We start from the raw sequence: 7,809 nt of genomic DNA, 5'->3' as shown, positions 1-7,809 counted from the left end.
TATTGGTTTCAGGTGTACAGTATAGTGATCGCACCCTCTCACATGTCACCTGGTGCTCATCACAGCTAGTGAGCTCCTTAATCCCCGTCACCTGTTCCCACCCCCACCCTGCCCTTCTGCTGACAACACTCTTAAGGATGAGGGACATCTCCCTTCTCCCCTCCCCGAGCTGGAGAAGCGGCAGCAGCACCAGCGAAGGTGTACAGATGCACAGTTCCTGCCCTCCAGGAGCTTCAAAGGTAGGTTGTGTACCCGAAAAGGGCTTAAGCATGTCAAGTGACATTTGCAGCATGCCAGTCAGTGGGCCCGAGGGTATGAGGCGGGCCCTTCAGCCCCGGGAGAAAGATGGCAGAAGGGAAATCTAATCGCTGGGTTCCCGCTGTGGACAAGGCACCTTGCATACACTATTACCCCCGTGACGTGCGTGCTGTCGCCTGGAACTGAGACACCGAACTCAACCCAGAGGCTCAATAGTCCTGCTTCTGTGAATTTCAAGTGTGGTGGAGATTGGGAGGCTCATTCAGTTAAGCGTCCGACTTGTGCTCAGGTCATGATCTCGTGGTCCCTGAGTCTGAGCCCCGTGTCAGGCTTGCTGCTGTCAGCACAGACCCCGCTTTGGATCTTTTGTCCCCCTTTTCTCTCTGCCTCTTCCTCCCCCAAAATAAATAAACATTAGAAAAATGTCTAGTTTAGGGAACACGAAAGCACAGTAGGATTTCAGTCTGATAACTGGGAAGTTAGAAGTAGTGACCCAGTTCTCGCAACTTAGAGTGAGGTCAGAGACTGATTAAATATGATTATATTCCAAAAATCAGGGGAAGTCTTTTTACACCAGGGAACTAACATCGAGGGCTATGAAGCCCTGAGGATTCCCACACACGCGGCATGGATCTGGGTGCTGGGTGTGTCTACCTTTCGGGTCAGACAACCTTTTCCAAAAATCTTTGGAGACGATCTGTGATTTATTTGTTGTGTGTATTTATGTTCTCTCCTATTCACTGTTATTTATTATTCATCAAGACTGCCAGCTTTTAAACAGTTTGGGGATAAATGTTTGTTCCCAACCCTTTGTTGATAGATGTGTTTTATGCAACAGTTACGGCATCCATTAACACGAAGTCCTAAAACACAAAAAGAAACTGAGGAGATTTATAAGCATATGAGACGCCCTCCCCAGACCCAGTGTAAATCCTAAATCCAAGGGGACATTTATGAAGTGACTATGAACACAGTTACCTACTTCAAAACGTGTTTTGTGGAACTGAGGCTTCATTTAAAAGTTAAAATACAAATTTTAACTCTTGTCTATTGGTAGCGACTTACTGTGTTTAAGGAAACACCACGATTGTAGAAAAAGCGAGAAATCCCACTATAAATACATCTCTGTCAGTTGCGTTCTTGGTGATAGAAAATGTCTGAATGATTTTTCTTTAAAATTTGGCAATTTGGGAGAGCTCCAGTTATTAGGGGTTGTAAGGGGCATTATGAGACTTCCAGCATTTCTGTAACGCAGGAATTCCCAAGCCCCAGGGAGGAGTAGCCCAAAGGGCAATTTGTCGGTGGCTGCAACTTGATGTAATTGGTGTTCTCAGACACACCCCCAGACCCCCCTCCAAAAAACAAAGTTGGCGAAGGAAATGGTGGCATCTCTCTCCTCGTTAAAACATCAGATTGACAAAATCCATGTGCTACTACTCTGTTTCAACAAGTCCCAGCTCTTTTAAACATTGGCATTCTTCTCATTGTGTGCGCTCCGTGCTGGCCGCTGGCTGGCCACGCCTGTGCGGGTCTCTCCTGGAGGATCTTTCTCCCATCCGCTGATAAGCCGGTCGCTCTGAGGACTTCTGGTCCAGAGCACTGCTCCAGAAAGCAAGCTGATAGTACATTTTTGAAATTGTTTGGGAAAATGTTTCTTATCCTCTTGGCCTGTTTGTTTGTTTGTTTGTTTCCCGTCTGAAGGCAGGGTCTGAAGGGCGCAGAGCTTTCAGGCTGATGTGGCCCGGGACCCAGAGCGGCCACTTAATATGCTTTCTTTGGAGAGAAAAGAGAAAAGATACTGTAAATCTAGCCTGTACTCGCTGTCATAGGGCGACTCCACGGCCATAAAATTAGAGTCCTGTAAAAGATAAACTGCAGGCCATTGTTTTCACGTCTATCTAAACAAACAAGCTAATGGATTATTTTAGGAGTGAAAGCAAAATTCTTAATTGCTCCTATAACATAAGCCTAATATAACAAATACCTTTGGGCAAAATTGTTTTAATGGTATGTAAAAACATTTTTTATAATAAAAATGGGTATTATGCTTCAGGAAGATGAAAGGAAAAAACTCTTGAAAATCACAAACACCAAATAAATACTGTTAATATGGTGTTTTTCCTTTCAGCCTTTCAGTTACCCTGCTCATTCAACTTTGCATTTTATATTTTCGTTGAATATAATGTTTTCAGATATCTTTTATGATGTACACAAGTATCAAATGCTTAGGGAAGATATCTGTAAGATGGCTTACAGAAATGAAAAAGCGAGAAGTATTGTCTCTCCTTTATTTATTTATTTATTTATTTATTTATTTATTTATTTATGAGAAGGGGGAGGGGCAGAGAGGGAGGGAGACAGAGAATCCACGTGGGGCTTGAACCCACCAAACTGTGATATAACCTGAGCCAAAACCAAGAGTCAGAGGCTTAACTGACCAAGCCACCCAGGCGCCCAGGCAAATTGGCACGACAGTGTCAGTTTCATGCAAAACTAAACATACTCTTGCCACATAATCTGGTCATTGCTGTCCTTGGTATTTACCCAAAGGAGTTGAACACTTCTGTCCACACAACGGCCTGCACACAGATGTTTACAGCAGCTCTCTTCATAATTGTCAAAACCGGATGCAGCAGAGAGACTGGGTGACTGGCCTCATGGTAGCACAGCATACAAGGGGCTGTTACTCAGCAATAAAAAGAAATGAGCTATCAAGCCATGAAAAGACACAGAGGAAATATAAATTCATATTACTAAGAGAAAGAAAGAAGAAAAGAAAGAATGAAAAAAGGGAAACAGAAAGTAAAAAAGAAAAGATCCATCTAAAGGAGATGGAAAAAATAAAAGAAAATTAAACTCAGAGAAAGAGGAAGGAAGAAAATAATAAAGTTAAGAACATAAGCTAATGAAATAAAAACAAACGTGATTACCAGCTCTCTTGGGGAAGCTGTTGAAAGAAAAAGAAAAAAACAGTGTCAGGAATCAAAAAGAAGACATTACTCTAAGGCCTGCAGATCTATAAAATTATAAAAAGATGTACTGGGGCACCCAGGTGGCTCATTGGGTTGAGCATCTGACTTCAGCTCAGGTCATGATCTCACAGTTGGTGGGTTCGAGCCCTGCACTGGCCTCTGTGTTGACAGCTCAGCCTGGAGCCTGCTCCGAATTCTGTGTCTCCCTCTCTCTATGCCCCTCCCAGGCTTGCACGCTCTCTTTCTCTCTCTCTCAAAAATAATCATTTAAAAAATTAAATTAATTAAAAAAAGATGTATTAGACAACTAAGTATTAAAATATAAATAAAATAGAAAAATTCCTCAAAATACGCTACATGTAAAAACTGGTGGAAGAATAGAAATGTTAAGTAATTCACCAACTACTTGAAAAAATTAAACCTATAATTTACAACTTTTCAATAAAGAAAAGTCCAGACCCTGATTGATTCTAAGAAACGTTCAAGGAAGAAGAGAAGTGCACACCCCCATTCAGAGCCCAGGAAGGATAGCTACCATTTGCTGACTCCTATTAAAAGGTCCAGAATAACCTTGATATGAAAACTGACAGGAAATTCCAAGGAAGGAAAATTTTGAGCTGGTCTGACTTATGAATACAGATGGTGACATCATCAACATAAGGTTAGCAAATTGTCCATCAACATAAAGTTGAAGTGTTAAATATCAGCTTGGTCTGAACTAGAAAGCCAGAGCCACTTTACCCATAATTTTTTCCCTAAACTTTAGGAGAAATGCCTTTTTTCACTTTTTGGTAAGGTTTTTTTTTTTTTTAATGAGCACACCATATCTAGCAATATATAAAAAGGCCAATATATGTTGGGTATGTTCCAGAATGCAATGCTGGGTTAAGATTTAAAAATCAATGCAATTCGCCATATTAACAGACTGAGGGGAAACATCTTTCAGTTGATGTCAGTAGATTATATCGATCAAATCATCATAACGACTTTTAACAAATTAGGACTAGAAAGGAATTTTCATAAGCTAAAAAATGATGCCCATTCCCTGGGGCCCCTGGGTGCTTGGTCAGTTAAGCGTCCAACTTTGGCTCAGGTCATGATCTCACAGTCCGTGCTTCAAGCCCCGTGTTGGGCTCTGTACTGACAGCTCAGAGTCTGGAGCGTGCTTCGGTTTCTGTGTCTCCCTCTCTATCATTCCCTCACTCATGCTCTGTCTGTCTCTCAAGAATGAATAAACATTAAGAAAAAAAAATGATGCCCATTCCCCAAAGAACCTTCAGCAAATGTGAGACTTAATGATGAAATACTGAAAGCTTTTCCCCTGGAATTGGGACCAAAACATGTTGACTTGGCTGCCTGGGGCTGCTATAACGACCACAGAGTGCACAGCTCTGTACAGAAATTTGTCTCAGAATTCTGGAGGCTACAAGTCGGAAATCAAGGCATTGGCCTGGCCACGTTCTCTCTGAGGCCTTAGGGGAGGATCCTTCTTTGCCTCTTTCTAGCTTCTGGTGGTTGCCAACAATCCTTGTAATCCTTTGGCTTACAAATGCATCATTCCAATTTCTGTCTGTCTTCATATGGTGTTCTTCTCTGGGGTGTCTTTGTCTCTCCTCGTTTTATAAGAACGCCAGTCATACTAGAGTAGGGCATAGCCGATTCCAGTACGACTTCATCATTACTCTACATTTACAAAGACCCTATTTCCAATTACACTCACATTCACAGGTTCTGGGGTTTCAGGCTTCAACTTATCTTTTTGGGGAACATAATTTAAACCACAAAGTGAAGACTTGCCCTACTGTTACTTCCTTTTGTACTGACGGTCCTGGCCAATGCAATAAGGTAAGAAAAAGAAAGGAAAGACATAATGATTAGGAAGGAAGAAGTAAAACTTATCTATGGATGATATAGTTGTCTCTGTAGAAAATCCTGAATAATTCACAGATAAATTGTTAGAATTATCCAAAGTTAATACACAAAGTTAACTTTACTACAATAGCAACAAACAGGAAAATAAATGTTTAAAAGGGTATCATTGACAATAGCACCAAAACAAACAAACAAACAAAAAACACCCCCAAACACCTTGAAGTCAATCTAACAAAAAATGTAACAGACCTTTTGGTAGAGAACTAAAAATCTTATTGGGAGAAATTAAAGGAGACCTAAATAAATGGAGGAAAATGCCATGTTTATGAACTGGAATATTACAAATATGGCAACTCTTTCCAAAAGGATCTATAGATACAGGGCAACCCTAATAAAAATCCCAGCATATGGAAATGACAAGCTGATTCTCAAGCTCGTATGGACACAGAAAGGGTCAAGAATGGCCAAGAATCTGTCATACAAAGTGAAGGTACTTGCATTCCTAAATATGAAGACATATTATAAAGCTATTTTCATTATGACAATGTGGTACGGGCAGGAAGAGAGGCAAAGATGCCAGGTGGACAGAAGAAAGGGCCCTTAAGCAGATCCATGCATGTAGGGACACTTGTTCTCAGTTAGTAAAGGTCTCCTTTGTGTGGGGATAAGTGAATATTCCTATGGGGGGAATGGAATTTGACCCCTACCTTGTGCTATGCACCAAAATAGCTATGTGAAAAAACATAGATGAATTTCACAAGCATAAATTTGAGCAAAGGAATCCATGCTAGGAGATTCCATATATATGAAGTTAAAAAACTAAACTAAACCATAAGGTAAGAAGTCAGGATTTGGGGGAAAGAAAGGGTTAGTAACTGGGAACAAGTACAAGAGGAGTTTTCAGGGACCTGTTGACTATTTCATTTCTTTGGGGGCAGGTGGTTCTAGTGGTGTTTTCTTTGTGAGAATGCACTGATTTACATTCTGCGCACTTTTCTTTATTTGTATTAATCTTCCCATAAAGTGATATTTTAAAAGGAGGCTCCACGCTAAGTGTGGATCCCAACACTGGGGCCTGAACTCACCACTCTGAGAGCAAGACCCTGAGATCAAGCCCTGAGCTGAGATCAAGAGTCAGAAGCTTAACTGCCTGAGCCCGGCAAACACTGCACAATAAAGTGATTTTTAAAATGTAGGTAGACAGACACATTCATCCACTGAACAAATATTTACTGAGAAATCACTAAAGGCCAGACATTGTATTAGATCTGGGTCATCAACGGGCATAAAAACAGGTGTGCTCTCTGCTCTGGTAGCGCTTACATTCTGATAACAGAGGCAGACAAAAACGATTACAGTAATGAGTAGAGATAAATAAATGCTCCTGTGATAAGTTCTCTGATACCCTTAGACTGCTACAATTTATATATAAGGAAAGTGACTTGATTGCGGGCAGGAGGTTATGAGAAAGCCATTAGATCTTTCACTGGACTGAGTTATTAAAATAATTTAGAAGTGTATGCCTGTCCCTCCAAAATAGCAGTCACTCCTTTTACATACAAGAAATGGTTCCAGTTTAATTTTAGGTCTGCACTCACACACAGGAATCCTACCTGCTCACCCAAGTAAAATCTTGGTTTGAAAGTCATGGCAGGAGCCAGTAGACAACCAAGAGAGGGGCACCTGGGTGCCTCAGTCAGTTAAGTGCCAGACTTCAGCTCATGTCATGATCTCATGGTTCTGAGTTCAAGCCCCACATGGGACTCATGCTGACAGCTCAGAGTCTGGAGCCTGCTTCAGTTTCTGTGTCTCCCTCTCTTTCTCTACCCCTCCTCAGCTCGCTGTCTCTCTCGCTCTCTCTCAAAAATAAACATAAAAGAAAAGAAAACCAAGCGAATACTCATTAATTTGTAGTTAATTTTGGAGCTATTACTCTAAAATTCAAAAGTCCTTTTAAGTCCTAAATTCAGAAAGCACCGAGTTTTAAAATAACATTTTCCTGATCACAAAGTACTTACATGCTCAGTATACCAATGCCTTGGTACATTTCTCTACGATTTAAAAAAAGCCTTTATATACTTATTTTCAGAGTTGAGATCAGAATTTCTATGTGATTCTGCAACCTGAGTTTTTCATGAGAGGGTACAATGAGCTTTCCCCATATCATTCTATAATCTTCCTAAACCTAATTCTTAAGTTTGTAAAACTTGTTTGTATCTCCAAGTTGAGTCATCTCAGGGCTCCCAAAGCCCTGAGAGCCGTCCAAACCTTTAAGCTAAGGTCTCTGATGGAACATGGGACCCTGGCAGGCGCGGCGGGGGGCTCCTCCGAGCGCCCCCGCGGTCACTCACGAGAACCCTTCCGCAGAGACCCCCGCTCGGTCGCTTGCAAATTGCTAGGCGGACTCGAAGTGCGGGAAGTCCTGAACTTTCTGGCAGGTCTAACACGCGTCTACGCCGTCGGTGGCCGGAGATGCCCCGCGGGCACTCTGCAGCTCTCGGGGGTCGGGGGTCAGCGCCTCTCCCCGGCACCGCCCCCGCGCAGCGGCCGCAAGAGCGACAGTCCCCGCCAGCTGGTCGCTGCGCTGAACTTGGGAGGAGCGCGCCCCAGGTTCCGGCCCGGCCCCGACCGCCCCATCCCGTCCCCCCGCCCCCCCCAAGCCGGGAGCGCGCAGGCGCAGCCGCGGGAGTCCGGCCAGCAGTCCCGG

The sequence above is a fragment of the Suricata suricatta genome, chromosome 6 (assembly GCF_006229205.1).
Source record: "Suricata suricatta isolate VVHF042 chromosome 6, meerkat_22Aug2017_6uvM2_HiC, whole genome shotgun sequence".
In the NCBI taxonomy this organism is placed as follows: domain Eukaryota; kingdom Metazoa; phylum Chordata; class Mammalia; order Carnivora; family Herpestidae; genus Suricata; species Suricata suricatta.
This window is presented reverse-complemented; position numbering follows the sequence as displayed.